Genomic DNA, 12,774 nt, shown 5'->3' on the forward strand with positions numbered 1-12,774 from the left:
CTTCTGTCAAGCACTTGGTGGGTCAAAGTGCTCACCACACCTCTAGATAAGTTCCTTAGGGGGTCTACTTTGCAAAATGGTGTCACTTGTGGGGGGTTTCAATGTCTACGCACATCAGGGGCTCTCCAAACGCAACATGACGTCCCATCTCAATTCCTGTCAATTTTGCATTGAAAAGTCAAACGGCGCTCCTTCCGTTCCGAGGTCTCCCATGCGCCCAAACAGTGGTTTATCCCCACATATGGGGTATCAGCGTACTCAGGACAAATTGTACAACAACTTTTGGGGTCCAATTTCTTCTCTTACCCTTGGTAAAATAAAAAATTGGGGGCGAAAAATAATTTTTGTGAAAAAATATGATTTTTTATTTTTACGGTTCTGCATTATAAACTTCTGTGAAGCACTTGGTGGGTCAAAGTGCTCACCACACCTCTAGATAAGTTCCTTAGGGGGTCTACTTTCCAAAATGGTGTCACTTGTGGGGGGTTTCAATGTTTACGCACATCAGGGGCTCTCCAAACGCAACATGACGTCCCATCTCAATTCCTGTCAATTTTGCATTGAAAAGTCAAACGGCGCTCCTTCCCTTCCGAGGTCTCCCATGCGCCCAAACAGTGGTTTATCCCCACATATGGGGTATCGGCGTACTCAGGACAAATTGTACAACAACTTTTGGGGTCCATTTTCTCCTGTTACCCTTGGTAAAATAAAACAAATTGGAGCTGAAGTAAATTTTTTGTGAAAAAAAGTTAAATGTTCATTTTCATTTAAACATTCCAAAAATTCCTGTGAAGCACCAGAAGGGTTAATAAACTTCTTGAATGTGGTTTTGAGCACCTTGAGGGGTGCAGTTTTTAGAATGGTGTCACACTTGGGTATTTTCTATCATATAGACCCCTCAAAATGACTTCAAATGAGATGTGGTCCCTAAAAAAAAATGGTGTTGTAAAAATGAGAAATTGCTGGTCAAATTTAACCCTTATAACTCCCTAACAAAAAAAAATGTGGGTTCCAAAATTGTGCTGATGTAAAGTAGACATGTGGGAAATGTTACTTATTAAGTATTTTGTGTGATATATCTCTGTGATTTAAGGGCATAAAAATTCAAAGTTGGAAAATTGCAAAATTTTCAAAATTTTCACCAAATTTCCATTTTTTTTGCAAATAAACGCAGGTAATATCAAAGAAATTTTACCACTATCATGAAGTACAATATGTCACGAGAAAACATTGTGTCAGAATCGCCAAGATCCGTTGAAGCGTTCCAGAGTTATAACCTCATAAAGGGACAGTGGTCAGAATTGTAAAAATTGGCCCGGTCATTAACGTGCAAACCACCCTTGGGGGTGAAGGGGTTAAAGGTGTTGTAGTGTCTGCCAATACTACCACTTGTGTTACGGCTTTCCGAAGTCTGACTGCACTAACTGTAAAGATACAACCCTTTCCTATATAGCTGTTGGATTCACCTTTCATCTCTTCTTAATGAGTGCTCCCTGGTCCTTTGTATGGTCTATGGAAGGAATAAGTCATTACAGTGAATATGTGTGACAGGTTTCTTATATGCTAATTTCCTGATGTATTTTCAACCCTAGGGATGGTCCTAGGGTCACGTGTAGGGGACAAGTTATCCCTTGTGTTCTGCTAGATGATGATGAACAAAGATGCTTTACAGAACGCCCTGGTCACAAAGAAAATATCCAAGGAATTGATGATGCCAGTTAGCAGCGTTCAAACTGTGATTCACAAATGGAAAATCGTGGGCTCTGTAAAAACAAAACCACAGTCAGGTAGACTAACGAAAATGTGGTGTCAGGAAAATTTTTCGGGATACAAAAAAAACCCCACAAATAACATCAGCTGAAATACAGGACTCTCTGAAAACTCATGGTGTGGCTATTTCAAGATGCACAATAAGGAGGCACTTGAAGAAAAATGGTTTGCATGGTCGGCTGCTCGTGTTTGCTTCCATCTGCATTTGCTGGACATGTAAGCTGTTTCTGCTCTGCAAGAACCTGAGACTATTACCCAGACCTCCCTGGTTGAGCTAAGATATTATTTGAACTGCCTTATAAGCATATCTATCTGTGTTGTGGACTAAGCAAGGACTTATTCGTGTCAAGTATCCTCAAGAATGATTGTGCTTCATAGACTTTCTGCGTGATTGCATTTTCCTCTGAAGTTTCCTATAGACTGCTGAGCTGCATTTGATATTTGCACCAAGTGTTGTGGACTTGAACTTCTCTCTGCACCTGTTTGAATCACCGTGTGATAATATAGACTTTACCACTTATAAAACTGTGTCCTGTAGTTGTCTTGTTCCACGCAAAGAGTCTCCTGAGTTATCCCCTATAATTATTACAGGATACTATAGCCTAAAAAAAAAAAGGAGACTGCTGGAACAATGACTGCAGAAAGCAGACTAGAGCAGGTGTTTTCCATAATTAGATCACTGCAGAAAGATATGGAAGGTCTGCAAAAGAAGTTTGGAAGCTTTGAACTCAATCAACAAGTGTTTGGACAGACTTTGCAGGACTTAAGCACCCGCATGGCAGCCCAGGAAAACAAACTTGCTGGCATAGAGTCCCAGTATGGACGGGCTTTTCAGGACATAAGCACGCAAATAGCTGCACAAGCGACTTTTTCCTCTGGGCAACCGCCACCAGCTAGCATACCTAAGATGCCCCCATTCAGATTTAATGGTGATCGCGACAAATTTCATGGCTTTGTGAATCAATGTATGCTATACTTTGATGTGCATGCTGACTGTTTTCCTAATGATAGATCCAAAGTATTGTGTGTAATAATGCTGCTGACCGCACGAGCGCTCGCCTGGGCGAATCCGAAGATTGAGTCTCGTGACCCACAGTAAAATAACTTGGATGATTTCTTGGCATTGATGTTTGATGATCCTAATCGCCGTGCAACCGCTGAATCTGCTTTATTGTCTTTACACCAGGCAAAACATTCTGTTATTGAGTATGCTACTGAATTCAGGAGATTAGCGGTAGATACCAATTGGGACAGTTATGCACAATTGCCTATTTTTAAAAGGGGTCTGTCTAGTATTGTAAAAGATGAACTAGCTCACTCTGAGTCACCACAAGAGCTAGAGACATTTATACAGCATTGTGTGCGCATTGACATTCGCTTTACTGAGCGTAGGCAGGAGAAGTTTGCTGCGTATAACTGTATTTCTAACTTTTCCCTTCCTTCCAAAGAGCCTGCAGGTAAAACATCTCGGGAGGAGGGAGAAATGCAAATTGATTCCGTTCAGAGGCGCGAGATCAATGAGCGCCTGGAGCATCGCCTTCGTGAAAGTCTTTGTTTCTACTGCGGCCAGTCTGACCACTTCTTGATCAATTGTCCTAAGTGTCCTAGATGGCCTAACAAGGTGCTAGCAGCAGTAGGGGAGTATGACAACTGTGATGATGAATCTGACATCTCTGAATGTAGCCTGTTATTAAATGCTGTATTCCATTCACTTTTTATGACTTCACCCCCCAAGGAGCTTAAGGAAAAGAACTCTCACTGTTCTCTCCCTATTAAGATCCTGTGTTTAGGACAGTGGATTTCCAGTGCAGCTATGATTGACTCTGGTGCAGGTGGCAATTTCATGGATATCGCATTTGCCAAGGAACATGGTATTGAAATTCAGCAAAGAGCCTCTCCAATTACCATGGAAACAGTGGATGGGTCACCTTTAATCTCTGGACCTGTGGATCAGGAGACCATACCCCTTGAAATTTTGTTGGGGCCTAATCATCAGGAGCAACTTTCTTTCTTGCTAATTTCTTCTCATTTTCCTGTGATTTTAGGCATTCCTTGGTTGCGTTCTCAGAACCCAATTATCAACTGGGATCGGTTGATCGGCCGATAGATTCCGTAAACCTTCACCCATGTTCAAGGTAGGAGATTCCGTGTGGTTAGCAACTAAGAATCTGAAGTTAAACATTCCTTCACAAAAACTTGGACAGAAATTCATTGGCCCTTTAAAGATCAACGGTATTGTGAGCTCTGTGGCCTGCCGGCTGAAGCTGCCTAGGACTATGAAGGTACACCCAGTTTTTCATGTATCTTTACTAAAGCCTGTATCTCCTAATACCTTCCAGGGATGTGTTGTGCCACCTCTGCAGCCTGTGGTGATTGATGGGCAAGAACAATTTGTGGTGGTGGAAATTATTAATTCCAGGATTCGTAGGAATCGGCTCCAATATCTGATAAGATGGCAGGGATATCCCCCTGAAGGAGACTCTTGGGAACCTGTGGAAAACATCAATGACCAACAGAAGATTTCTCGTTTTCATCAGAGATTCCCTGAGAAACCAGGTCCAGGATCGTCCTGAGGCCACTTCTAAGGAGGGAGTAATGTCAGGACTCTGAACATTTTTTATTACCTTTTTGTGCATTACTGCCCTTTTCCAAGATGGCCTCTTTGGTCTCATGTGTACTGTGTCTTCCTGCTATAAAACTCCACCCCAGCCTTCAGTCTGTGCTAGAGTATTCTGCCTTGCATCCAGCTCCTGACCTTTGGTGACTCCCTGGCTATATACCTGCTCCTGTAAACCTGTGGGGTTATCCTGCTACTCTGCTCTGAGTTCCTGCTGCATACACCAGTTCCAGTAATCTCCTTTATCGGCTGCTCGTGTTTGCTTCCATCTGCATTTGCTGGACATGTAAGCTGTTTCTGCTCAGCAAGAACCTGAGACTATTACCCAGACCTCCCTGGTTGAGCTAAGATATTATTTGAACTGCCTTATAAGCATATCTCTCTGTGTTGTGGACTAAGCAAGGACTTATTCGTGTCAAGTATCCTCAAGAATAATTGTGCTTCATAGACTTTCTGCGTGATTGCATTTTCCTCTGAAGTTTCCTATAGACTGCTGAGCTGCAGTTGATATTTGCACCAAGTGTTGTGGACTTGAGTTTCTCTCTGCACCTGTTTGAATCACCGTGTGATAATATAGACTTTACCACTTATAAAACTGTGTCCTGTAGTTGTCTTGTTCCACGCAAAGAGTCTCCTGAGTTATCCCCTATAATTATTACACACTGCTCCAAGTGCTCCTATCACCACTGGAATCACTGTTGCCTTCACCTTCCAGATCTTCTTCAATTCTACTTTGAGGCCCTTGTATTTCTCCAGCTTCTCATATTTCTTCTTTCTGATCTTGCTGTCACAGGGCACTGCCACATCATTGCTGTCTTCTGATCTTTGTCTACTATCACAATGTCTGGTTGGTTAGCCAACACCTGCTTATCCATCTGAATCTTAAAGTCCCACAGGATTTTAACCCTTTCATTCTGCACCACTTTTTCTGGGGTCTCACACCTGGACTTAGGGGGACTTAGCCCATATGATGTGCAGATGTTCCTATATACAATTCATGTTACTTGGTTGTGACGTTTGTTATATGCTGTTCTTTGCATTTTGCATCCTGCCACTATGTGTTGGACTGTTTCTGAGGTTTCTTTGCATAGTCTACAGCTTGGGTCTTGTCTTGTGTGGTAGATTCCTGCTTCTATGGATCTGGTACTGAGTGCTTGCTCTTGTGCCGCTATGATTAGTGCCATTGGAGTCCAGCTTTCTCCAGCCATTGGTGGGATTTCTCCATGTCAGCCACCTCCATTAGCTGTCGATGGTACATCCCATGCAGCGGCTTCATGTTCCTGTTCTTCCTTCCAAATCTGTTGTTGTTGCTGCCTTAGACTTTCAGCATCTCATCTTTTGGTGCCATTTTTCTGATGTACTCCTTGTTTCATCCGTGATGGTGGCTTGGATGCTTATCAAGACCTGACCACCCTCCTTTCTGTTGGTACACAATGTTTGGGTGTTAGACATAGGGTGGAGACCTCCATGCATTGTGAGGAGCTTTCATGTCTTCACATCTGCAGCTTCTATCCCTTATTTTGGCCAGCACACTATGCCAGCAGGGTATCTGATAACTGGCAGGGTATATGTATTGATGGCATGGATTTTATTCTTCTCATTGAGCTGGTTCTTCAGGACCTGTCTTATCCTTTGTTGATATTTGGATGTTGCTGCTTTCCTTGCCTCCTCATCATGGTTACCGTATCCCTGTGGGATGCCGAGGTACTTGTAGAATGTCTGTATATCTGCTATGTGCACTGCTGGTAATTCCACTCCATCAGTCTTGACTACCTTGTCTCTTTATTACCAACCGGCCACACTTCTCAAGTCCAAGGGACATACCAATGTCTTTGCTGTAGATCCTTGTCAGGTGAATCAGTGAATTGATGTCTTGTTCGTTTCTCGCATACAGTTTGATGTCATCCATATAGAGGAGGTGGCTGATAGAGCTTAAACTCTTGAATTTGTATCCATAGCCAGACTCTGTAATTATCTGACTGAGGGGGTTCAAGCCTATGCAGAGCAGCAATAGGGACAGTGCATCACCTTGGTATATGCCACATTTGATGGTAACTTGTGCTAGTTGTCTTGAATTGTTCTCCATAGCCCCATTGAGTTTCTGAAGAAGGTTCTTAAATTCCTGTTGACATTGTAGAGAGCCAAGCATTCTCAGATCCATGTGTGTGGCATTGAATCTTAGGCTATCCTGTAGTCAATCCAGGCTGTGCTGAGATTGGTCTGTCGGGATCTTGAGCCTTGAGCGACTGCTCTATCTTCTAGGAGCTGGTGCATAGAGCCTCTGGTGTTGGTCCTTTCTGAGCTGGATTCATGCACTGGTTCATATGGTTCTGTAGCTTGGTGGCTATGATGCCTGACAGAGGATTCCATGTTGTTGTTGTAAGGCAGGTTATTGGGGGGTAGTTGGATGAACTGTTCCTTTGTGAGGATCCTTCATGATCAGCAATGTTCGTCCTTGTGTTAGCCAAGCTGGGTAGAGGCCTGGTTCATCTGCTTTGCCATGCATTCATGTACTGCTGTTAATTTGGATCATGTCTTGGCCAGGTGCTCTTCAGCTCTTCATGTTCTTGACTCGCTGTTGGATGTCTGCTTCTGTAGTGGTGACTAGTTCTTGCTCTAGGTGGTTGCTGTGTTTCATTCTGAGATCTTGCAGCCACATTGCACTGGTGTTGTGTGTTTTTTTTCCTTCTCCTACATGTTCCTCCAGTATTTTTCAGTCTCTGCTATTGGTGTTGTTGCTGCCTTTGCTCTGTTACTCTGTAATTGGAAGTACACCTTGGATGGTTCTTTGGAGAACATGGCATTTATCTTCTTGGCCTTAGCTTCTCTAGTGTATCTCCCTAGTCTTGCAGCAAGTGCTGCGAGCCTTTGTATAGCAGTTTCAAGGGCTTCAGTTTGGGTCAGGCCTTTTTATTTGTCCAGATTGATCTTATTCTTGATCTCTACACCCTTCTATATTTCTGTTAGTTGGCTGACTTCCCTTTGTGTTACCTTGATCTTTGTCTCCAGTTTTCAGTTGCACATATTCTTCTTACAGATCTTCATGTGTGGCGGAGCTGCAGTGCAGTTGATCCATCTCAAGTTGTGATAATACTGTAGCTTTCTCTTTGACATTGAAACGGGTGACTAGTTGTTTCTCAGTCAGTGGACATGCAGGTGTTGTATCCATCCAGAGTTTCCTCATCTGCTTCATATATCCTCTCTCATTTGGTCTGTTGTAATAGTAGCATTTCATCAGATCAGGGTTCTCTTGCCTTGTCCATGTATGTTGGGACTTGAACCCCGTCAACCACGTTGGTGGTTGTGCACTTTAACAACTACACTATAACAGCCACCTAAGGAAGGCATTATAGTGTTAGGAGCCTTGGTATATAATTAATTTATTTTTTGCAAAGGGAAGAACCCTTGATTTGAACACCAGTCCCCCATGTCGTATGATGTGCACTTAACCATTACACTATGCCTTCATTAGATGTGTAATTTTCCAACAAGACATTGATTCAAAATATACATCTGTTGGATTTCTGAAGAACAGGGTAAGAGTGATTTAATGGCCAAGTATGTACCCTGATCTGAATCCAACCAAAACAACTATAGGGAATTCTGAAGTTAAGCATCACTCTCCATCCAGCACCCAGGCCCTAAAAAAGGTAATTCTTGAAGAATGGAAAAAGAGAGATGTTGCAATATAATAATTTTTCAGAATAATTGTATTTATATACAGTAGTGTTGACATGTTACACAGCACTTTACAATTACATATGCAGACAGTAAAGCCATTAAAAAGTAACAAATAGTCCAACAGTCAGGAGAAAAGTGCCTATCATGTATGATCCAGTCATCATTATAATAAATATTGTCTTTCAAATAAGCTGCATGATACAGCCATAATAATGAATAATGAAGTCATGAGTAAGAGCGACAGTAAGAGATTTTGCAGTGATGAGAAAAGGTTGGATTTAGTACAGGTTTTTAAGATTCAGGAGACTTGAGTGAGTGACCAAATGAATATAGGGAATGCCGTCTTGCTTGGGCATTATGGTGGAACCGCCCAAGCAAAACTTCAATATCAAGAATAGACAGATTAGTAGACAGAGGAAACACAAGAAATTCAGTTTTGCAGTGATTCAATTTCAGATAGAGGGAGAGCATTGTGATAGAGACAGCAGTCAGACAGTCCCTGGTATTATATATTCAGTTTGCGGTGATGTCAGGAAAAGATGTGTTGGGTTTTGTTGGCACATAGATTTCTGTGTGTGTGGTAAGTAGTGTTGAGCATTCCGATACGGCAGGTATCGGGTATCGACCGATATTTGCGGTATCGGAATTCCGATACCGAGTTCCGATATTTTTGTGATATCGGAAATCGGAATCGGAAGCTCCCAGTGTATGGTTCCCAGAGTCTGGAGGAGAGGAGACTCTCCTTCAGGCCCTGGGATCCATATTCATGTAAAAAATAAAGAATCAAAATAAAAAATATGGATATACTCACCCCTCCGACGGACCCTGGACCTTAGCGGTGCAACCGGCAGCCTCCGTTCCTAAGAATGCAGTGAGTGTACAGGACCTGCGATGATGTCGCGGTCTTGTGATTGGTCGAGTGACCGCTCATGTGATCGCTCACATGACCGCGATGTCATCAAAGGTCCTTCACTCACTGCATTCTTAGGAACGGAGGCTGCCGGTTGCACCGCTAAGGTCCAGGGTCCGTCGGAGGGGTGAGTATTTCCATATTTTTTATTTTTCTTCTTTATTTTTTACATGAATATGGATCCCAGGGCCTGAAGGAGAGTTTCCTCTCCTTCAGACCCTGGGAACCATCCAGGATACCTTCCGATATTTGTGTCCCATTGACTTGTATTGGTATCGGGTATCGGTATCGGCGATATCCGATATTTTTTGGATATCGGCCAATTCAATCCGATACCGATACTTTTGAATATCGGAAGGTATCGCTCAACACTAGTGGTAAGTGCTGAGTCGGGTAACAGTATCTGACAAAGAAAAAAGGTTGTGGTCAGAGAGCAATAGAGTGAACTGACCTAAGTCATACTCTAAGTAGAACAGGAAAAGAACAGGTCCGTATATTCCTGTGTTCATATGTAGGAAAGGTAGTAACCTCAACCTGGTGGTGCAGCAATTTCTATGCCACTATCCCAGCATGGATGCACTGCTGCAGAAATAACAGTCATTGTATGCTCATTTCTGGTGTCCCCCACGTGTAATCGACTGGCATCGCTACAGAGGTCTTTCGGGATACCATGTAACCGGTTGATATGCGCTGTGCCGATATAGTGGAATTCCACTCTGCACACATTGCAGCGACTATGGCAGCAGCGACAACCACTCGTAAAGTATGACATTTTGCATAGTCTACCCCAACGCAATACGAACATGTAGCAAATCATACTTGCAGAGTGGGCACAGATGAAGGACCTCTGGACCCTTCTGCACAGTTTCTAAATGGCCACTAAGATGGTTAGCCCTGACGTTGCCTTCATCAGCATCACTATTCTGGTCATTTACATGCTGGAGCACACTTTGAGTAGCCTGCGGAAGGAGGTGGTGGTCCCAGATGAAATGGGGGAAGCAGAGAAGGATGCTGAAGTGATAACAATATCTCTAAGTTTTGGATTGTCGTCGCCCAGGCGGGTGCCATGGAAAGATGGATTACAGCAATCGAGGAGGGTTTATGGTTGGTACCAAACTGTTAGTAAAGGTGCAGGAGCCACAGAATAAATGGAGGAGACCGAGGAGGAAGAGGTGATGGGCACACAACATTAAGGAGATAAAGAGGATAATGACCCCCTCTCTGTTACCTATGGTTGGAGGAAGAGGATGGAGGAAGCAAGCTTGACTCTTACCCCGCAACCAACACACCATGAACTTGGACCTCATGGAAGCACCCAACACATGAGTACCTTCTTACTGCACTATCTTCAACATGATTGTTGGCCATATTGTTAGGATTAGAAATAGTTTTGTCTACGGGGTTGCCACTTTGTTAGATCCATGGTACAAGAAGAAATTTTGCCAGATGCTTCACCCTCTTGAAAGGGAAAAGTGCATGCTGGAGTATCAAAATATCAAATACGCTTGTAGACAATCTTAAGTGTGGTTTTTCCATAGGCTAGGGTCACATTGCGTTATGTGACCGCGTTTAATGGACTACGTTACACCGCGGCATAACGCGGTGTAAAGTAGTCCGTTAACGCCGCCATTGCCTGTAATGGCGAACACATCACTAGCGCCCACCCACATTGAGTGAGCGCTAGCGATGTGCCGTCATTTGAGTGCAAGCAGCGTTCGCGGTCCGTTCCTCGCTAGCACAGATCGGGGATCTGCGCTAGCGGGGATTAGGCTAACGTGATCCCTTTTGGAACATTGCGTTAGCGCAGTGCGTAGCGCTATGCGCTAAATGGACTGCCCTAACGCAATGTGACCCTAGCCTTAGACAGCATTGTAGCACACAGTGTACATCACAGTTATAGACTTCCAGCCCTTCCACAAAACATTAGCAGCAGCAGTGTAAGTAGCAGAGGCTGCACAGTCGCTTAGTGCTTGTAGCACTGGGGCCCTGGGTTCAAACCCCACCAAGGACAACATATGCAAGGAGTTTGTATGTTCTCTCCTTGTTAGCATGGGTTTCCTCCCACCCTCCAAAAACATACTGCTTTGATTTCTGATCTACTGCTGACTGACCTTTGCACCATGTTCTGACCCGTTTGTTTTTGCCCCTATGCTTAGATTCACTATTTTTCGGGTATTTTGACCGCAGACTGTGACCTGACTTTCACCTTCATTTTTTACCTTAGTTTACTGTGTACTTTCTTGGTGCTGACCCCGGAGCGTCTGACTTCTTGGCCTTACTGCTTGTCCGTGAGTAGTGACTAGCATCTAGTGTTGAGCATTCCGATGCCGCAAGTATCGGGTATCGGCCAATACTTGCGGTATCGGAATTCCGATACTGAGATCCGATACTTTTGTGGTATCGGGAATCGGTATCGGATCCATATTACTGTGTAAAATAAAGAATTAAAATAAAAAATATTGATATACTCACCTCTCCGGAGGCCCCTGGACATCACCGCTGGTAACTGGCAGCCTTCTTTGCTTAAAATGAGCGCGTTTAGGGCCTTCCATGACGTCACGGCTTCTGATTGGTCGCGTGCCGCTCATGTGACCGCCACGCGACCAATCACAAGCCGTGACATCATTCTCAGGCCCTAAACTCCTCATTCTAGGAATTTAGGACTTGAGAATGACGTCGCGGCTTGTGATTGGTCGCGTGGCGGTCACATGAGTGGCACGCGACCAATCAGAAGCCGTGATGTCATGGAAGGCCCTAAACGCGCTCATTTTAAGCAAAGAAGGCTGCCGGTTACCAGCGGTGATGTCCAGGGGCCTCCGGAGAGGAGAGTATATCAATATTTTTTATTTTAATTCTTTATTTTACACAGTAATATGGATCCCAGGGCCTGAAGGAGAGTTTCCTCTCCTTCAGACCCTGGGAACCATCAGGATACCTTCCGATACTTGGTGTCCCATTGACTGGAATTGGTATCGGGTATCGGTATCGGCAATATCCGATACTTTTCGGGTATCGGCCGATAGTATCCGATACCGATACTTTCAAGTATCGGACGGTATCGCTCAACACTACTAGCATCACAACGTTGTGAATGTTCCCCCAATTTATTTTCCATCTACATTATATACTCTATATTGTATGCAGTAGTAGGAGTATTAGTATAATCATTGTTATTAACTGATGTGTTTAAAAAAAACAATAAACAGTATCTGTTAGAAATGGATGATTTTATTTGAGTAGAATTCAATTGTCAAATTTTACAAAAATTTGCATTCTGTTGAATATGCATTTATTTGTAATTCACTGTGTGTAAATTCAGCAAAATGACGTCCAGTTGCCACCCAATCTTACTAAGTAGTAGAGAGCCAGAAAAAAAATACTTCAACGCCTACCCCCAATGCTCCCCGACCACTTATTTATCCGTCGCTCCTCAACATGTCTCCGGCCCATTGTTCACTCTAGCCCTCAGCTTCTGGCTGTGAGCAGGCTCTAGATTTCACTGCACATGCTCAAGAACCAAGTCGCGACATAGAATGAACACTGGCTGCGAATTCCTTCCTCAAGCCCAGTGTTATTATGCATGTGTAGTTAACTCTGGCACCAGCTTGAAACCCCTGACCAAGAGTAAAAATCATGCCAAAGATGGGATACAATGAAGGCTCAGTGATCCAGATAGCAAGCAAAGAGCAGGGGGCAGGGAGAAGCAAGAGAAGTCAGCATCGTGTGTGTATAAGTATTTTCTGTCATTTTCACATCTTCTATTTTTTATACTCAGACCAGAGCATAATAAGAGACA

The sequence above is a fragment of the Ranitomeya variabilis genome, chromosome 3 (genome assembly GCF_051348905.1).
Source record: "Ranitomeya variabilis isolate aRanVar5 chromosome 3, aRanVar5.hap1, whole genome shotgun sequence".
Classification (NCBI taxonomy): domain Eukaryota; kingdom Metazoa; phylum Chordata; class Amphibia; order Anura; family Dendrobatidae; genus Ranitomeya; species Ranitomeya variabilis.